The sequence below is a fragment of the Lactuca sativa genome, chromosome 4 (genome assembly GCF_002870075.4).
Source record: "Lactuca sativa cultivar Salinas chromosome 4, Lsat_Salinas_v11, whole genome shotgun sequence".
Taxonomy (NCBI): Eukaryota; Viridiplantae; Streptophyta; class Magnoliopsida; order Asterales; family Asteraceae; genus Lactuca; species Lactuca sativa.
The window spans coordinates 356,701,596-356,722,778 of NC_056626.2; positions in this window are offsets into that span (position 1 = coordinate 356,701,596).

Consider the following 21,183-nt stretch of genomic DNA (forward strand, 5'->3'; position numbering starts at 1 on the left):
AAATTTTCCATTTCAAATGTAGCTTAGATAACTGACCTGAAGCATAACTTGATAAGTGTAGCTCAACTCACTGATTCAAATTGGCGAGTTGAATTTTGCAAGAAACACAGTTTGCCATGACCAAAGACTGTAAAGAATGTTTAATCAAGTCTAATCGCAACGATAACATGTACCCTCTGGACATCAATATGATTATTGGCAAACGTCATCTCTGCCTTCTCTCCAAATTCGTTCCTGACATTAGTTGGTTATGACATCGAAGGCTTGCACATCAGAATTTCAGGCATATGAATGATCTTGTTCTAGTGAAATGGTGAGAGGACTGTCATTCCTCAAGTTTGAAAATGATCATTTATTTGCTGCATGTGAGTCTGGAAATCAGTTAAAGAAGGGTCATCCCGTCATCATTGCAAAATCAATCTCGGAGCCGTTAGAAGTTCTACACATTGATCTGTGTAGACCTTCAACCGTAGAGAGTTTGCATCACAAAAAGTACATTCTTGTGATTGTGGATGACTTTACTAGGTTCACCTGGGTCTTCTTCCTAAGGCTCAAGTCAGAAAAATCCTCTACACTCATCAACTTCATTAAAAGAATTGAAGTTCTCATCAAAATCGCAGTAAGAAGAATCTGAATTAACAATGGTTCAGAATTCACAAATTCCACCATAGAAAACTTCCTCACCGAGAAGGGTATCGACCATAATTTCTCTGCTCCATACACTCCTCAACAAAACGGTGTAGTCGAACAACGTAACAGAACACTTGTTGAAGCTGCTCGATCTATGCTCAACTTTTCAAATCTTCCACTCTATTTTTTGGCTTAAGCTGTTTCTATAACATGATTTACTCAGAATAGAAGTATCATCAATCGACAACGCAACAAAACACCGTATGAAGCCATGAAAGGTCGGAAGCCAAGTATCTCATTTCTTCATGTCTTCATATATAGATGCTTCATCAAGAATAACCGAGATCAACTTACCAAGTTCCAACCCAAAGCTGATGAAGCCATATTTCCTGGATACTCTGTTAGATCAAAGGCTTATCAACTTCTTAATCGGCGAACTCGTGTTCTGGAATAAAATTTTGATGTTACCTTTGATGACAATTTTGCTCGGAATTCATGCCCAACAATTGTTATAACTCACATCATGGAGTCTGATGCTCCAGAGCCAGGATGTCCGAACCAACAAACTATCTATTAAGTTGATTTTTAGACCTTGTTCGGACCCTCAGAAACGGCTCTTGATTTGAAATCTCGAACAAGACAAACCACATCCGAAGCTCCGATCTCCCAACGTGTTTCCGGTCCAACACCTAGTCTTCCTCCATTTGATTCCAAACCGTTTCAACCTTCTCACATTGTGGGGGAGAATGGTGAACCATCCCTTGAATCAAATGTGGATGGATTCCTTGATGCAGCTGCTGAGTTTGACTCAAATTCAATCAACAACGATGATGATGCAAATTTCTTTGACTTCCCACCTGATGATGATGTCAACCTATCCGATTCAAAAGTTCAGGGGGGAGCATCATCCACATGTCTAAACTACTGAGGGGGAGCAACCCAACCCTATTGTAAACATTGAATCTTCAGCTGCTCAAGAGCTATCAATTTTACATGTTTGGACTAAGGATCATCCTCCGAACCAAGTTATTAAAGACCTAAATGCTGGTGTTCAAACTCGTTCTACCACAAGTGTTTTAAATTAATGTTATTTTTCGGCATTTATCTCAATGGTTGAACCCAAATCCATTAAGGAAGCATTAGAAAGTGCTTATTGGATTACAAACACGTTGGAAAAATTAGCTGAGTTTGATAGAAATGAAGTATGGACTATCATCCCTCCTCCTCCGAATCACCCAATTTTTTGTACAATATGGGTGTTCCGAAACAAGCTAGACGATGCTGGAGTTATCATTCGGAACAACGCAAGACTGATTGCCAAAGGATTCACACAGATCGAAGGACTTGACTACGACGAGACCTTTGCTCCTGTTTCACGTCTTGAAGTTATTAGAATCTTCCTTGCTTATGGTGCTCAAAAAGGCTTCAAGGTTTACCAAATGTACGTTAAGAGTGCTTTTCTAATTGGTGAACTGGATACTAAAGTATATCTTCAACAGCCTCCCAGTTTTGTCAATCTCTCATTTCCGAATCACTGCTACAAGCTCTGGAAAGCTGTTTATGGCCTCAAAAAAGCCCCTCGTGCTTGGTACAAGACTCTCACAGACTTTCTCAAGCGTTTCGGTTTTCAACGAGGTGTTCTCAATCCTACCCTGATCCGAAGATCAAACGAAAAACATCTTATGCTTGTCTAAATATACGTTGATGATATCATTTTTGGGTCTACGGATTCATCAATGGTTGCTGACTTTGCCAAACTAATGATCAATCGATTTCAAATGAGCATGAATCGTGAATTAAGCTTCTTCCTTGGTCTTCAAGTCAAACAAAACAACCGAGGAATTTTTATTCAGCAAGAGAAGTACATTTCGAAACTTCTCAAAAAGTACTTAATGGACACCTGTGCCTCAGCCAAAGTACCCATGGGTTCCAGACACAAAATATTTTCAGACCCTTCTGGTGTCGCAGTTGATGAAAAGAAATATAGAGGAATGATTGGATCCTTACTCTATCTCACGATAAGTCGTCCGGACATCATGTTTTCTACTTGTATTTGTGCCAGATTTCAAATCAATCCAAAAATGTCTCATCTTTTGGCTTTGAAACAAATATTACGATATATTAAAGGAACTAAAAGTCTCAGAATTTGGTATCCAGCAAATGAGTTTTTTCTTCTTCAAGCTTACTCAGACTCAAACTATGGCGGAATTCAATTGGATTTGAAAAGCACATCTGGTGGCTATCGATTTTTAGGAGGTCGATTAGTCAGCTGGTCATCCAAGAAGCAGAACTGCATTACTCTCTCTACAGCTGAAGCAGAAGACATTGCTGCTTGTACTTGTTCCTCTCAAGTTCTCTGGATGAAATCTCAGCTTTTGGACTATGGCTATCACTTTCAACGAATTTTGATCTACTGCAATTCTCAAAGTGCAATTGCTATTTCTTACAACCCAATTCAGCAATCCATGGAAAAACACATTGATATATGGTATCATTTCATTAAAGATCATGTTTTAAATGGTAACATTGAACTCATTTTTGTTCCATCTGACGATGAAATTGCTGATGTCTTTACTAAGGCATTAGACGGAACCAAGTTTAATGGTTTTCTGAACAAAATGGGTGTGATGATGGCCGATCCTCAATTCTTTCAAGAGGTGTGCACACTCTGATGGCAACATCAGAAAGTAAATTAGTTCCGATACAAAATTTTGTCACATCTCAAAACTATTATCTCTTGAAATAATTAGGATCATTTTATGTGTCTCTTTATCTAACCTTCTATCTCAGTGTTAAGTTGTACAACTAACTTAGTCGTTTGAAGTACAAGACCAATATAGTCACACTGGTAACAATCTCATTTCGGAACATACTTCAAAAGCTCATCCCAAAATTCAATTCAGTAACGATATTGAGCTCTTGTCTATGATACTCCAAAATTTTCAAAATTTTGCTCTGGAATCTTTAAAATTCTCAATCCGGAATTTCGCTAAAAAATTTCATTCCAGAAATGTTTCTCAAAACCGTGCTCTGGATTTCTTCTAAATGTTTTTTCTGGAATCCTTTAACATTTTTCTTCAGGAATCTTTTAAAATTTTGCTCTGGTACTTTTCAAAATTCTATTCCGGAATCTTTTTAAAACACTTGTCTCTGGATTTTTCAAAAACTACTCTGGACCATTTTTAAGCTCAAATGCTTCATTCCGAAATGCATCACAAAATTTAATCTCAGTCTTCTCAGATTAAAAAACAGTTCGTTTCAAAACTTTTCGAAACTCTATGGTTCCTAAATCAAACATGATGAAGTTCAAAAGTCTATTGGGTGAAACATTTTCTCTACGATTACTTTTCAAAGATACTGGTCTATTCATCCTCGAAATTCGCTCCACGTTTGCACGTTTCGATAAAGCAAACATCCGATCGCCGTGTGACGGTTTCTATTTTTCACTCTAATCTGTTGAAGCCTTTGTCACCTCAGGTTAATTCTCCCTACAAATGGTAATACATTTAATGCAACCCATTTCCAAATCCAGATCTCATCATTACTCCTTCAACCCGACCCGTTTCCATCATCTATAAAAACCCCTTTAAACTTTCTTTTCCCTCTTTACGTGCACAACCAGCCCTAAAATTCTCTAGCCTTCTTATTCTAAATTATGTTCTTGTGTTCTTCGAGCTCTCATCCTTCTGCAATAATGGTGTCCTCATCTCCCTCCAAAATCTCTCAATCCACTTCCAAAATCACCAAAACCATCGCCAAAGAGAAGTCATCGAAGGGATCACCGTCTTCCCTGTCTCCTGATCCATTCCTTAGGGACACGACGCAACTCTTCTCTATCAATCCCATGGAATTTAATGAGCGCATTCGAGTGATGATTGAGTTTATTGCTCATCATCCCATCTCCATTCCACTCACCAAAATTCCAGAACCTCCACTTCCACTTTCTCTTCTTCTCACAGCCTTCGAAAGAATCAAGATTGTTAATGATGTTCTTGAAACTAAAATCATAGGAGATCGCATTGTTCCAATCTACAAATCCACCTTCCTCAAAGCGATTGGAGTTAAAGAAAACCCCACCGACTTCAAAGTTCAAGAACCAACCGCCGACGAATTTCAACAATTCTTGAACCACATAGGTTACGACCAAGAGTTCATGGCGAGGGAATTTAAGAAATCCTCCATTTTTGGTCTTTGGACCGTTCTGATGTAGTTCATCATCAGAGGACTGTCCGGAAAGCATGGAGGTACGGACACAATCAACAAAGACTGGTTGTACGTCATCTATGTATGGTTTCAAAGCACTCCATGGATGATGGTAATGGGCCCCTTTGATGAATTCTAGGTTAAAAGCCCAAAACTTGTCTTTTCCCTATAAATAGTCATGTATTATTCAAAATTAGGGTTAAGAGAGAGGCAAAATGTAGCCGCCACGTTGTGAGGTTTCTTGTAGAGTTAGATTCTTATTTCTTAAGTGTAATTTGTTCCTCACAATTCAATAAATCGAGTGATCATTCGACCTAATCTTCATATTTGTGTTTGTTCTTATTTTCCGCATCTTGTTCATCAAATCTCGATTAGGGTTTTAATCCCAACAAGTGGTATCAGAGCGGGTCTTTGAAGATCTATTAATTTTTGAAGTATCGGTTCTTGGTTTGGTGATTTTCCGCACATTTATTGAAGATTATTGGTGTTTTGGCGGTATCGAATCAAAATTCTGTTCAAGTTACTGTTCATAGGGATTGTTCATCTACTTTTCATCTGGGTAATTTATTCCCATTCATATTTTGTTAGTATTTTCTAATTGGATTTGATTGATTGTTCAATCCAAGGCTATTGCTTCACAGATCTAGGTCCATTAATTAAGCCTAATTGTTTTTGACCTATTCTTATTCATTCGATGAAACACTGATCTTAAGCCCAATATATTCGACTTCTGTTTGTATGGTTTTGAGTCCGCTATTATCAATCTCTGTTCACGGATTTAGCGTTCTTTGATGTCGTATATTGTGCTCTTGCCTCACTATTATTGATTTATGTTCTTGAGTCGAAATTCCTGAACAAAACCATTCTCAAAATCGATTTTGATTCTCTTATTTGATTATATTTTCGATCTAATCTATATCATATTCCAAAATTGATTTATGTTTGGATCGCTAGTCGTTTTTGTTCTTGTTCTGGTATTTTGTTCTTCACATCGATTCTAGTTGACAACTGATAATGATTTCTCTAAATCATTTCTTGGTATAATCGGCTGTGATTTTGGATCTAGAGTTGTTCTTCAATGTTGATAATTTTTTTTTCGAACCGCTGAGATACAGACGAAGAACATATGGCGTTTTTTCTGATTGAATGTCATGTTTGATTTGGAAGTCGACCTGTTTAGCCCGGAGATTAAGTTGAGAAACATTGATTTTGTTCTTTGGCGTTAATTGATTTTGGTAGTCAAAGCAGGAAAGTCAAAATTGAAATTGTGGTATTCTCATCCGATCGCAACTTCATGGTTCGCAGTTCTTATTGCTCATGTATAATGGGTCTCGGAATTGGTACACAATTGGGAAGAACAACAATCAAATGAAAAGTCAAAATTACGAACGGATTCACTACCTTTTAATTTGGATTCGCAGTCGCATGTGTGATGTTCGAAACAAACGGACTTGGAATCGAAACTGTGATTGTTAAATTCGCAGTGAACCTGTGTTCGCATCGTGTTTATAATCGCTTGATTCATAGTGAGAGGTCAAAGATTTGTGATTGATGTTGATTCGCAACGAACCCGTAAATTTGATTCGCATTTTCCTGACTCGTTGTGAACCCCCATTTGGAACTACAAATGTCTCAAACTCGCACTACTATTCTCGGATTCGCATTTTGGTGCTTGGAACGAAAGTATAAAATCGGAGTTATTGGTTAATCGGAATCAGATTTATGGTTTTTTTGGGAACATTTGTTTGAGTCACTGTATTCGTCTGTCAAAGTCTAAATGGGGAAGAAGATAACTCAAAGTTTCACACTTGGTGCCTGCAACTTCAAGAATTTGATGATCTCGTCTCTATACTTTTCATGACCTGGCAGTTTTGGACCATTCCCAGAAATTGTTACAAATAAAGGGGAATATTGATGCAGAATTACCATTCCAGCCCCTGTTTTTCAGCAAGTGACAGTTTCTGCCCAATATTCAGAAAAGTTTACAAATGTGAGGGCCGGTGAACAGTTTTGAATTTTTTAACGCACATATTTTTTGTGAACAAAAAAATAATGATTCCATCAAGTCTTGACGGTTTGGAAAGTCGTTTTTCGCAATAACGTCAAATTTTCTCGAATTTTTCAGATTTTATACTTCATCGTTTATATCATTTTGCTGCGGGGGAGCATTGTAATTTTTTATCCATTCAAGATCATTCTCATGACCATTTGAAGGCTTTATAATCATGTTATTGATTATAAATCGGGGGAGAATTTGATATGGCCATTCGAAATTGGATTTGTAACTTTTCAAATTTGAAAGATTTTTGATAAAGCTTGTGGTAGAATTATGAAGGTAGCTTTTACAGTGGAAGTTCTTCATCGAGCTCTGCTAAAGCTTTTACAGAGAAGTATCCTTTACTGTAGAAGTTCTTCATCGAGCTCGGCTAAGGACTTGTTATATCTCCGACTTCTAGTATTTTCTCGATCAAGTGGCATTATGAATCTTAAAGTTTGGGTTGTTACATGATATTTTTTGATGGCTTATATCATTAGCTTATTTGAAGATTATTGTGACTTGGAGGGGGAGCTCTTCAAAGACAAGAAGTGATTCGGTTTCTTTGTTCTGAAATGTGTTTTTATGGCGGGTTTGGTTTTCATGAAGATTCTTTGGGATTACATTCGAAAATGAAGTTTAAAGATATTACTTTAGTGCTTGATTTATATATCCTAGAGCCCGTGTTTGAAGACTATTGAAGAATCAAGATTCGTGGATTGCTTCATATATTCCTCATTACAAGATCTTTTTATTCGCTAGATGCTTCTTTTGGAAGTTAAAGCATTGTCATCCATTCCATACTTTGAGGGGGAGATTGTAGGGTTTCAAAGCACTCCATGGATGATCGCAATGGGCCGCTTTGATGAATTCTAGGTTAAAAGCCCAAGACTTGTCTTTTCCCTATAACTAGTCATGTATTATTCACAATTAGGGTTAAGAGAGAGGCAAAATGTAGCCTCCACATTGTGAGGTTTCTTGTAGAGTTAGATTCTTATTTCTTAAGTGTAATTTGTTCCTCAAAATTCAATAAATCGAGTGATCATTCGACCTAATCTTCATATTTGTGTTTGTTCTTATTTTCCGCATCTTGTTCATCAAATCTCGGTTAGGGTTTTAATCCCAACAATCTACAACATCTTCTCCGGAAAGAGCAACGTCGTTGATCTTCCTTAAGTTCTATGGCAAGATTTCCAGAAATTTGCTATTTTGGGCCCTAACAATTCAACAGATCTACCGTGAAAGGTCCGAACCAATTCCAGTCGCTATGATTCTGAAAGTGGTATATGTTTCTTTCAAAACTGTTAAGCATTATCAAGGTTCTAAATAGCGTGAGGCGTGGCGTGGCGGCAAGGCCAAGCCTCAAGCTTAGTGAGCCCTGGCGAGCCACGGCGTTTTTCGAGGCGTGATGTAAGGCGGCGATTTTGTATTAATTTAAAATTATATTACCACATAAATATAAATTTATATTAAATATAACTACTTATTAGAAGTGTTAGATCAATAACTAATAACAAAAAGTTAACAAAAACTACAATACTTGTATCTCCGATTTGAAAAGACATAATGAAGCAAAAAAAATGTGTCTCAAACGAAAAAACACGCGCCATAACACGCCATAACGCACCATGGCGTTCCATATCACGCCTTGCCATGCATTACGCCTAACAGCAACGTTATGAAGCTTTTCGTAACGGCGAAGCCACGCCTCACGCCATGGCGCACCTTTTAGAACACTGAGCATTATCGTATTCCGGATCAATCGTCCCTTATACCTTCCAGATCTATTGATTTAAAACATCACTTGGAGACTTCGGTTGTGTATAACCCAACACAATCTACCCCAGTCCCCATTGATCCCACTTCGGAAGTGGCCAAACCTGTTTCCTCTAGTGTTAAGAAGATAAAGAAATCAACAAAACGAAAATCATTCCTTTTAAAGCCAAAAACCGAAAAAAGAACCAAAGTTGGCTCTTTCGGCTGACTTTGGTCGTCTGCTCACCCCACCAACCCACTCTTCTGAGGTACCCCTCGAAGTTTCAAAATCACAGACACACACATACGGGGAGTTTGGTCATAATCCTACCTCACATTCCCAAAAAGGTGTTTCCGGTGTTGAACAAAGTTCCTTTCCCCTTGGAACAAACCCACGTGTCACATTTGATATCCCAATTTCTTCCACACAAGCATTGTCCGAAACCTCTGTTTCGGACCCTAATCACTCTAGGGCTAGAGCAGTCCCTCTAACCTCAGGTGCCTCAATTAGACTGGTACTCGGAAAGGGTACAGGGCAAGCAGGTCCCAGGTTCAAGATACTCTCGTTTTGATGAGAAATACAACTGTTCAAAGCAACTTACCATTTGTTTCTCATGTTGATGATATAACCGAGTTGGAGTTTGCTTCCGGAGAAATTCCAAAGACTCCACAACATGACTTTATGCATTCATATCTGGATGAAGAACTTTCCAGAGATGTCATGTTTAATGATGATAGTGCCAACGTTGTCGGCATCCCTGTCTTGCATTCATTTCGATTTCAGTCCAAGCCATCCTCATCTAAATCAGCTTTCGATTTTGGATCCTCCTCCTTTACTCCTGATGCTGAAACAGATTCAACTCCCAAACATCATGATGATACTGGTACAAACAAGTCATGTCCTTCCAAACCTCCAGCGAATCCGAAACCAAACAAAGCCAAGCCTCAAGATTACACGCCGGACACCGGATCTTCTACAGGAAACTACATTGATCCGTTTTCTCTCCTTGAAATTCAGGAAAATGTTTTTAACACAATGAAGAAGGTTGATACCATCGAAACTTCAGTGGCCGGACACAACACGAAGCTTGATGAAAAAGTTTTCGGATTGGATTCCAAACTCGAAGCAATTCTCTAAACTTTCCGAAACTAACTAGTCGAGACCCACTGTTTCTAAACGTGAGTCTCAGCTTGATTAGCTCATTTCGCTACGACTCAAGCACACTATCGAAGAGGTTGAGCAAAAATATGATGCCTCAGTTGATCACTATCTTGACACCATCACCAAGATGTTGAGCGTTCATGATGATATGCTTAATGCTTCAAACGAACTCATCAAGTTCATCATGAAAAGCAAATCCAACGTTTAGAAAAGGAAATTCGGAAGAAGGATGAGATGAATCTGATCATGCAACAAGTCCTAATTAATCTTCTTTGAAAAAGTTGGAACATTGTAGATGTTCCAAACCATAAGTTCGATGAAATGCTCTCCATTCTCTCCTACCTGTTCGATCATCTCAAAGCTCAAGCTCCCACTGCTGAAACCTATGATTCCCTCACCCTCCAGCTCAACACCAGTTTCTAAAAGGTGTTTGATAAGTTCTCGAACCTCAAGGAGTCAGATATACTTGCATTGGTTGTCGGGCCCTCCGTTGCAAAAGGGGGAGAAGGACCAGACTCAAGATCTCACCCATGGAAACCCGTCTCGAAGTTTAGACTCCGAGATGAATCTGATGACTCACTGTAAATTCTTTCAGGTTCTCATGATGATGATGATGATAGTGAAGATGATGAGGTTTTTGTATAGAATTGAGTGTTAGGCTTGCAAGCTCCAAGAATGTTTCATGCGAAGGTGCTTACGGATGAAGAACAAATAATATGGTCAACAATATCATGGCCATGCACTGTGGCTAAAGTTCTTCACAAGAGTATAGAAATGGCTAAGGTCAAAAGTAAACTAACTACTGATGCCTTCGAAGCCATTACTTTGATGCTGCCACCAATTCCGGCTCAAAAAATTGTTGCCATCGATGAAGGCTCTCCTCTCCGAAATCCAGATGATATTCCAGAAGAGCCTCTGCCAACCTCTCCTCCGAAATTTGTCATCGATGAGAACATGCAACAAGTTCTTTCCATCCTCAACAAAAAACAGGACAACGGGTAAGAAGCCCATTTCGGAAGGTTATAAAGCTCACAACTCCAGACTTCCACCAAAGCCAAAATCAGGTTGATCCCAAGAAGAGATCAATCAAGCTTTAGAGGAAAGCATTTGGATTCAAGCTCTGAAAGACAATCCCAATCCGATGCTGGGGCTCTCTCCTCTATTTCGTGAAGTACTCATGCATGATTTGGACATAGTACCATTCATGTACTATGACAATCCAAAAAATGATTCCGACCAACTCTATCTTCCACTCTATCCTTATAGAAAATATTACATCAAGTTTGCTCCTCTACACCCTGATGATGATCCTCAAATGATCATCTGAACTGAATGAGAAAGATTGAAGACCTTTTACACTAAGAATGCACTTCCTCAAAAAGAAGTGTTGTCTAGGAAAAGGATAACTAAAATCTCAGGGTTTGGAAGGAAGATTCTGACCAAGTACGATCTCAACTGTGTTCTATTCCGATTCCACATCATCCGGAAAAAACCAACTCAAGGCACCATCTCTGATGCTGATTTCCCTGCAATTAACCCCAACGACATTCAGACTATTGCTGCAAATCTCCACAACCATAAAGATAACAATCTCAACATGGGAGCTTACCAAGCTACCTTAAGCTTCCTTAAAGATTATGTAGCTGAATTTTGCAGATGCGACTATGAATTGGCATATCTATTCGAAACAGAAAATTTCCTGGCCAAGATTGATTATGTGTTACCAGAAGCTGAGTTACTAGATGAAGGGCCCATCGATGAGCCAGTACTACGGTTTGTCTACAAGCAAAGAAATAAAAAAAATAAGGACTTCTTCCGAGTCCTTGACAAACACCTAGTTCCTTCTAAAGCTCTTAATAAATTCATAAGTCAAGCATCAAAATCCGAAGACCCTGAGCATTTCAAAGCAAAGTTTATGAGTCATTTGCAGTGGTACATTGAGGTTAAAGAATGGTTATTCAGGGCCTATGCCTTAATGAAGGAAGAAGCAAACTGAGATTGCTAAAGTTCACTTAGGGGAGATTGTTAGAACTTGAAAGTGAACCTATAGCAAATTCTATCTCTTGAGGGTTGCAAAGCTGGCTTTGTTCCGATGTGAAGATGGTCCGGAATATGTTTACAGTTTGAAGAGAAGATTAGTGTCCGAAATCGGTTTGAGGTGCGAAGTGAGGATCAGTCCTAGATGAAGATTACTTCTGAATGTGTTTATCCATCTTTATTATTTACTTTGTCATTTAGCTTGATATAACGTATCATACGAATTAGTCTCTTCCAAGGATAATATTATTTGAATTTACTTCACATTATCTTCTCTATCGAATCACTTATATCTAATATTCTTCTTGTTCATTTATTATCTTTGCTTTGATCGTCAATTACTCACTTCATTTATAACTTGAACACTTTGTTGAATTTCTTTATTCAGTCTCGACTGGTCTTTCCAGACTTGCTTGGAACATTAAGTTAGTAGTAGACATTGATCTTAAACATTAAGTCAAGGTTTCAGCTTTCAAACCTTGTCCTTGTGCAATCAGATCCTTGTTCTCACAGGAATGTAATGAGAAAACTAGAAATGCCAGGAAGGATGGAAAAGTGGTCCGTGAAACTAAGCACATATGGCATAAAGTATGATCTAAGATCTGCTATAAAGTCCCAATTATTGGAAGACTTTATGGTTGACTTTAGCAATGATCTATAAGCCGGAGTAGAGATAGAAGCTAAAGAACTCCTAGACGAAGAAAACATGGGAAATGGACACTATTCACAGATGGAGAATCAAACCAAAGAGGAACTAGAATATGGATCATACTAAAGTCGCCATAGAGGGGACATCCTACCCCAGGCAGTCAGTTGTGAGTTTGATGCAACCAACAAAGGTGCTAAATACAAGGCACTAATCATGGGAGTACAACTTGCCAAGAATCTTCACATCGAGGATCTCTAGGTATATATTGACTCACTATTAATAACTAACCATTTTAGAGGATCCTATGTACTAAAAGGAGAAAGACTAGCATTATACATCCAGTTCCTCAAAATTTTAGCATCTGAATTCGAAGCATTTAGCCTAAACCAAGTTCCTGGAGAAGACAATGCCGAAGAGGATGCTTTAGCTAATCTAGGATCTTCTCTTAGGATCCAACCAGAAATAAGGATCACATAATCAATGTGATGATCCCAACAATTGAGTATCCTACCAAAATACTAAAGGATCTCGACAATGATGAGGTGACAACCAGCATCGCTACAATCAAAGATCCTTATCCTCAACTTTGTCATCAGGATCCTAGTATCAAGGATCCTTCCCCAACCTCAAAATCCCGGATTCAACCTATTGTGGAATGTCTAAAAAATGGTACCATCCCGAAGGAAGGAAAAAGTGACAAGACATTCAAGATGAGGGTCTCACGTTTTATGATGATCCAAGGTTAGTTATACAGGAAATCCATGGCAAGTCCATATCTAAGATTCCTAGAAGATCACGAGGCTGCATAAGCCCTAAAAGACATACATGAAGGAGATTGTGGCAACCACATTGGGGGCAGATCCTTGTACTCTAAGGTGTTGAGAATAGGATAGTACTAGCCAACCATGTAGAAATATTGATTTTTATATGCTGAAAAATATGATGCTTGTCAAAGACATAGCAACATCCTACACCGACCAACAGAACCGCTAAATCCTATCATCTCCCCTTGGCCATTCATGAAATGGGGGATGGATATAGTGCGAAAAGTACCTAAGGCACCATGAGGAAAAGTCTTCATGCTGGTAATGATAGACTATTTCTCGAAGTCGATCGAGGTTGAGGCTTTTTTTCAGGTGAGTGATAAGGAGGTGGTGTTGTTTATCAAATGTAATATCCTAACTAGGTTCGGGATCCCTGCCAAAATTATATGTGAAAATGGATCCCAATTTATAAGCAAGAAGACTAGGAACTTTTGCACAAGTGGAGGAATCAAAATGATAATGTCGACCCCTGTTCATCCTTAAGCGAACGGTCAAGCAGAATCTAGCAAGAAAATCATAGTCAGTAAGTTGAAGAAAAGGCTAGATGAAAAGAAAGGAAGATGGGCAGAATAGGTTACTTTCTTCCTATGGGCAGATCGGACCACTTCCAAAGTGGCCACATGCCAAACTCCATACTCTTTTGTGTTCGGAGTAGAACTGATGATCCCCACTGAAGTGGTGATCCTAACGGCCATATATCTATTTCAAGAGCAAGAGAACAACGATAGGAGCCTAGCCCAGGATCTTGATAGTATTGATGAACTCAGGGATGGTGCCAAAAATCCGCATCGCTGCCCATCAACAAAGGATCATCAAAGCATAAATTAAGAATATTAAAGCCATAAGACTCCAGATAGAGACTTGGTCTCAAGGAAATCTTTCCAAAATACTAAGGATCCCAATGCAGGTAAATTGGTACCTAAATGAGAAGGATTGTATCTCATAGATGTTAAAGCTGGAAAGGGGCATATTGGCTAGCTACCCTCGATGGAAATTGTTGGGTTATGAGCATTCTAACACTCCTAAGTGTACATGCAACCCTAAATACCTTGGATCTATGTTTTCTCTATTATACATGCAAATATGAACATCCAAGGTATTATCCTAATCTAGCATACAAAATAATGAATATAACAAGATAGAATACATACCTTGTTGTTGCTTGTGTTCCTTGAAACCTTGTGAGCCTAGCACCACAAGTGGTGATGCCTCAAATGGTTCACACAACACCAAATACACTTGGAATAACTTGAGAGAAACTAGAACACTTCATGAAATCGGTTAGCCCTCATACACACACATAGTGTTCGTGTTAGTCCCGATTTCTTGAGCCATGGGTTTCTTTTATATGGTGGCTATTAGGGTTACACTATGTAACTCATGACTTTACCCATTCCTTATGCTCCATGGGTTTTATCCTCCATGGAGTATCCATGGATCACCCCATGGACTTAGTCCAACATAAGGAATCTTGGATCACAAGCCCACATATATAAGAATGAATGATTTACACAATCAACCCATATATTTAATTAGTCTTCTTTTGATCACTTAATTAATACTAGATTAATTCTTGATCAATACTAATTAAATAATCTCATTATTCTTATTATTAATATACTAGAACTTATAATATATTAATAACCGTAAGTGTCTTATTTCTCTCATTATAGTCTATCCAAGTGCATGATGCCATGCAACCCAAATGGACCATGGCGGGTCGCGTCAAGTCTTACCAATTATAGTTATGGACTTAGACATTAATCCAACAGTCTCCCACTTGGATAAGTCTAAAACTATTATTGCGTATGACTTTCAGGAACCAACTAGCAATCGTAGCTCTCAAAAGCTTCTGTCGAACTCTGACCTTGTAGATGAACTCTGATCTTTGTCAATGACTTGTCCATTAGATAAGGGATCATATATTCCTCCATTCTAGATATCATATGGACTGAGACATGGATTATAATCATTCTCTCTGTCCATTAGTTGTTTCCCGATTTCCGATTTATGACGACTGACTAATTGAACAAATCAAATCAGTCCTGGCCCGGCCGAGCACTTCCATTTGTCATCATCAAATCATCGAGGGGCCCACAGATATCGCTTTCATCCCAAAGGTAAAAGGAATGGATAAACTTCGACTCATATGGCTTGTTCTACTACTTGTTGAATCATACATAAAGACACGTTTTATAGCACCGAGTTACCAAATGCAGTTTCGTGCAATTAATGTACAACCAACTCATAGTAACAACTCATATCTCTAGGTTTGAAGAATATAAGATATTATCGTCTCATGATCACTCGTGATAAAATCCATGAAGTGATTCCAATGAGCGCGGGTTGAATCCAATACTCAGAACTTATGAGCACTCATGATTGTTGTAGCCTTGTCCAACACCTTAGACCTCTACAACCCATCATGACAGTCTTAATTCATACCTACTTCCAAAATATGACCGACTGTGGATGGTTTGAATAACTTAGTCATTCCGGAAGAATAACCCAGTTTATTCGGGAAGTCAAAACATGCAAAGAGAAACACAGTAATAATTGAATCCAATATGGTATCAACCCTTTGAACATAAATAAAACACCTTTTATTTATCACCATATGATTACACATTATTCATTGTACACTGTTTCAGCTATCAACTTTATTCTTGAATTTAAAACAATAGTTGTCCCATGCTCCAAGCATGTACACTATGTTTTCTTAAACACTAGTCATGCCACACACCAAGTATGCATACTATGTTTTTCTATGATCTTTACTTTGTGAACTAGATCAATTGAACATAACTTCAATGATTCTCTTTTCACACCCCCAAATCCTTACTGCAAATGCAAGAATTCCAAATTCATGCCATTTACTGAAATCTGTTAGATTCTAAACTTATATGCATTGATCCTCTTGTAATGATTATGCACAAAGTCAGAAAGACTTGACAACAATCATTACAGAGTATTCCAAAGGAGATCAGCTCCTTGGAAACATCCTTCTTGCATTAAGTTTCCTAATCTTAAACAGATTGAAAATTCTAACTTTGAAACATTTCCAGATTCCATTTTGACTATCACTTCTGAACAAGAGTTGCCTCCTTACAGATTATGTCAATATGGTCCTTCTAGAATTATCACTATACTTCCAATTGTCCTTGAGCAACCAATCTTTGGTAAACCTTAGATTGTCCTCGACAATTGTTTAATCCTTTTAGTCATATCCAGTTCTAAACCTTTTCCCTTCTTAATGCCCCAGGCATTTGGAAAATTTTAGAACGGATGAATATAGCACATGTAATCGATCCTATATCCGAAGCATATGGGACACGATTCATGATGTCTTACATAAAGACTAAACCAGTCTTTTGCTATAACATTTCCATTTCAATTTGCCAAGTTCTCATAATTCAGATTATGAAAAGGGATGCCGTAATCATAACCGAATTTTAGAACGCAAATAATGGACCCATATACAGAATTTCCTTATGTTGAGCCATTCCAACATGAAATTCATATATTTCCTTGACTAAATGATTAAAACCTCAAATCTAAACCTTATAGATTTGATATGAAGTATAATTTCCTCTCCCTTAATTATAGCAAAACAACTCTTTCCCAATTGAAACTTTTGTTTTCTATAATTAACATTGCTAACTTGCAATACTTATCATAATTATCATGCTCCCACTAACATGATGATTAATAGCATAACACTTATGCTCCCACTAGCTTTGACATGTACTCAGAAATCAGCTGGACTTCTAGAAATCAATACTTCATTGACTTTCTTACCAAAGTTCAGATTTCTGATGCTAGATTGTTTTGATAAAGCTGTATCAAAATCATACACCTTCCCTTAGATAGCACACTTGTGTATCTAAACAATTATGAAGAGGGATGCCGTAATCATAATGTTTAGACCTTTTTGCCACTTCTCACAAGTCCAAATTAGTGTGCCGGTTAACCACACGCGCTCCACTAACGACTTTGAGAATGCAAATATCACAATTGCTATCTAGCTAAAATCTACTTAGTGAAAGTGTTTCCTCACCATCATTTTCATGAATCAGAGAGAAACCTTATGACACTTAGATTTAATGGTGTATGTGTTCTTATCCATGTGAATTGTCAAAATCATAGTCACAAGACAAGAATTATGACAAATCTAAACTCATATGGATTGAACTCAATCTTAGCTTCTTGCCACTTAGCAGCTCAAGGGCCTACCATTGCTTCCAAGTTGTTGTGCAATACATTGAGAACTCTAAGAACTCATATGCAAAGCCAACTTTAACTGGAATGGGCACAAAATAAGTCAACACGATAGGTTATAAACCTCAAGTCGTGTGCTAGTGAAGAACTTCAGCTTTTATTCTTGATTAGTTCTTGAGACTTTCAAGACCTTTAAGACTCCCACTGTCCTCTTGACCTATAAGACTCCCTTGTCAAATATCCAAGAGATAGTGCGGATTCTAATCAAGACAAACACTTCACACAATTGGCCTAAGTTGGTCTTTGTTTTATCCAAAACATCACAACTTACCAATTTCAAATGTACAAGAGTAGAAAACTTTTACTCTTACATTTGACAAGTGTTTTAAACCTTCTTTAAGACATGTCACTCAAATGACAATCTTGGAGTATGACTCTAAGACTTGTATTGGAACGAAGTATGACTCATCTTCTTGATTTAACCATTTCAACAATTCAAGTTCCTCTTCTTAGTCATAAGAATGCACTAAGATTTCCTTAGAGAACTAATTTTGATATGGTTTCTTAATCATTAAGATGATCTCAAAACTGATACTAAAGTACTCTCCCATCTTTTCAGATATGAGAAACTTTTATCCTTCTGCCTAATTTGATTCTTCTTAACGATCTTTAGTGGTGGACTTAATCAGTGCACAAGAATGTGTACTCGATCCCTAAGTCCTTTACTTGACTCACACATGCATGTGAACAAGTAATTAGTCTTAATTTTCCAAAACTTGAAAATTCTCATTCATCATGCTATACAACTTGCATGATTCCAAGTTCCGGTCCAATTGAAACTTGGGTGATGAGAATCTTTCCTTATTTGGTAAATCTAGACATTACCACAAATGAAAGACTCAATTTCATATTTCCACTCTTGCTCTTAATGGAATTATATAAGCAACAATTTTTCCTCAAATGCCATTGTAAGGATATTTTAAAATAAATAAAATCAAAAATTTTCCTTTTATTTTAAAACTTTGCGGAAAAACTTATCCTTACAATCCATATGAAAAACTTGTTGTTATCTATTCCTTAAGCAATATCTCATAACTCCTAAGAAGTAGCTCAAGAATCCGATTTTTCAAACTATGCGATAGAAATCCATCTATGCGATCAGATTCAGCATATTCTTCCTTTAAGTTTCTTCACTTTCCTTTGATTCTTAAACCATCATCATGCGACCCGGTCACATCATGTATCAAGAATCTCAGAATAGAAACTTAACAGAGTTAGATAGTGGATTTTACCTGAAGTAGAGTCAAACTTATTGACTTTAACATCCTTAGGTAAATTTGGCAGCTTCGCAACCAATGCCCTTTCTTTGGCAATACAAACATATGGACCCTTTGATAATGGTACACAGGACTATCACAGACTTAGCTTTTCTCTTTACCATTTGGTCAACCGAGTTGACTATAGCTGATCCCTTTCCATTGGGAAGAGAATGCTTTACTGGATATCCAATGTCATCATTGTCAATGTCCATAAAGTTTTAGGAAGTTGATCTTAACAAATAGATAAGATCATTAAGGGTCTTGTCATAGTCTTTTTCATAGGTGTTCCAAAAGAACTCACTATGTGACTTAGAAAGTAGTTGAACCACCAACTTTCTCAAGACTTTGACACCCAACTCTCCCGGCTTGTCAATATGTGACTACATCTCCAAGATGTGACCACACCTAGACCTTGCCTTGCCTAATAGGGCCTGAGTGACCTTAAACTTTTCAAGAACTTGTGGGTTAGGGAGAATAATTTGAAGAGGTGAAGAAGTATGATATCCATGGGACATCATCTTCATTAGGAAACCTTGTTTCAAGAGATTTGGGAAGATCATAGGTGTCTAAACCAGACATCTTTTGGGAGATATTCAAGATAGTTGATTTAAAGTCCTTAATATGACACCCAATATGAAATATTAAGGCTAGGACCCAACAAACTATTTTATAACTTAGAAGAGGTATGCCGTAATCCAAGCTATAAAATATTTGAAGGTAGGTGAATGACGATTCACCAATTTCCACCAAGATAAACGAAATGTATTATTAGGTTTTAATTGGTTTTGAAACTCCTAGATCTTTGAGATTCATTGAACTTTTCAAAGGCATGTTTCAATCTCGAGTGTGCCCTTCAGGTTTTGTGACTGGGATGCCGAGGATCACAAAACAAGGTGTGAAGTAACCATGCAAATCACTTGGTACCCTTAATAAATTACCCCTCAATCGATGTGCCGGTTAACCACACACGCTCCATCGATACTATGATAAATATTAAGTCACCCTTTACCTACCTTGTTAAGTCCAAGTTAGTGTGCCGGTTAACCACACACGCTCCACTAACGGCTTAGACAAAGTGTAAAGTGCAATTTCATGGATTAGCACCTTATTCACATTTTTCCTAAGTAACTAAGATTGGGTATTATTAAGAGTTTAGTTACTTAGTATTTTTTCATTAATACTTTTAATGAAGGGAGAATTCTAGTCCTGTCAAACCCGTTCGGCTAACGACCCTCCACCAGTCAAGCAAGCGGTGGGTGAGAGTGGACACCCATTAAGTTGCCATTTTATAGGCAACAACCTTATACCCACCTTATAGACCGGCTTCGTGAATGAGGCGTACTAGCGGTAAGACTGACTTTACTCTTATACATATATATATTATTAACTTATAATACTATAAAGTATAAGGGTTGAATTTTAACTTTTAGAATTCTAAGGGCTAACTTGGAATTAAAGTATTCATACTTGAAAACTTTTCAAATTCCAAAACTTGAAGGCAAGTTTTGAAACTATTCAAAACTAATTAATTTCCATAACTTAAGTGTTTAAAGTAGTTTTAATCCAAAAACTCTTCAAGTTCCATAACTTGAGGACAAGTTATGGAAGACTTTAAACTAATAAAAGAACTAACTTTTTCTTTATTTTATAACTTATGGATTTAATTATGGTTACATATTTTTCTTTAATGAAGTGACTCTTGAACTTCCATAACTTGAGGACAAGTTATGGAGTCATAAAAAGTTATTCAATGACACAAGACTCTTCATTTTGTAACCATTGCCAACTCTTATGAATTTTATGAGTCTTTAATGTGACTCTTCATGTAACTTGTAACACCATGATTTCCAAAAACAAAATTTTCATTTAAATACTCAATTTAATATTAAGAACACTTGTTTAAAATCTTATTCACATTCGAATTACAAAACATAGTTTCATTTTCGTTATAATAGAAGCCAGGATCCTCCAAAATACAACTCTTTCTTCGGTGTGTACAATCGAACCGTTGCCATCCCGCGTTACTATAAGAACCTGAAACAACATAACATAAACAACGTAAGCACGAAGCTTAGTGAGTTCCCCAATATACCTTACGCACATACGCCTTCCGGCCCGACCTTCCGGTCCATCACACATCATATCGCCTTCCGGCCCATAACATAATGCCTTCCGGCCCATAATATAATCGCCTTCCGGCCCATAACATACATAGCACATACAACAGATAACTTACCACATATAGCATACATATCACATATCATATCCGACCTTCCGGTCACACAATCAAACCCTTCCGGGTACAGTATAGTGAGAAGACTCACCTCGCAGTCACTGGAAGATAGCAACTC